Below are 1,256 nucleotides of genomic sequence, written 5' to 3' on the forward strand. Positions count from 1 at the left end.
TGATATAGCAAGTGTTTATTGTGCTTGTGCTTGTGTGAATGTGTTTTGTACATACATTTCTGTTCTTATTTGACGTTAGTTTTGTTGTTGCCATTCTTTGGACTAAAAATTTGGTTTTTTGCGTTCCTTTACTTTTCCTGTTATTCTCTTTTAGTGAGCGCATTTTGCTTACGCTCTGGCATTTTGACACTTTTCAGATTTTAGTCCAAAAAGATAAGGAATGAACCTACTACGTAGAATTCTCCTTTCTGTGTGACCTAACTGGGGCTACCGCCCCAGTGATGTAACCTTGGGAAAGGATGAGGTAACTAGAATTCTTTTTCTGTATGGTAAACCTGGGGCTGCCGCCCCAGTGATGTCTATTTTGGTTACTGGGTGTTTTATAAAAATGTCTTGTATACAAAAATGTGTATACTCAGCAAACAGTTAGGTTTGATATGCATTTGAGAATGATTTGAAATCAAAGCCTTTATCAAATGTCAAACGTTTGAAAATGATTTGATATTGATTTGAAAATTACAGCTTTCTCAATAAAAAGGGGAGTTTGATCTCCATTTGAGCATATGATTAACTCTCAAATCAATTTCAAAAGTTATTTATCAAATGTACTTCAAATGTGGAAATAAAATTTACAACAGGAAATGTATATTTCATATTTATTTTTTTTCTTCGCGATGTACATATGTATGTATGTACATAACAAAAGAAACAAGATAAAATAATTTATAATAAATTCGTCTTGAAGGGCTGCAGCTTTTTCAATCCGCGCAAACATCAGATCCACTAACTGTGGGCTTTCTCTTTGAAATTTTTTCTATTCATTGTTTTTTTTTTTCAATTGATCTTAGTTTTATTCTTACAACTTTTGATTTAACTGCGCATTTTTATAACGTTTGATACTTGACATCTTTCATTAAAATAAACTTCAAATGAATTTCAAATGTAAAATTTAAACCTCGTTTTCAATTTGAGAATCATTAGAGAAAAAGATTTGATATCAAGTTGAGAAATACTTTTTTTTCAAACGTTTAAAACTGTGTTTGCTGGGTATAAAAATGTATTGTGCAAGTGAATATTTAACATTTTTCAAGCGAATAAACGCAAATGAAAATTGTGATTTTTGGCAATTTTTCTAAGGGGTCCCTAGGGAACCATAGGGGACCTAGGTGGTGGGGGGTTGCATTTTTGTCAATGGCGGTTCATTCCCTCTCCAAAAGGTGGGTTAGAGGTGCCTCGCCCACTTACCTTTCGCCCAC

The sequence above is a fragment of the Rhagoletis zephyria genome, unplaced genomic scaffold (genome assembly GCF_001687245.7).
Source record: "Rhagoletis zephyria isolate East Lansing unplaced genomic scaffold, Rhagoletis_zephyria_1.1 Rzeph_scaffold_18643, whole genome shotgun sequence".
NCBI classification, from domain to species: Eukaryota; Metazoa; Arthropoda; class Insecta; order Diptera; family Tephritidae; genus Rhagoletis; species Rhagoletis zephyria.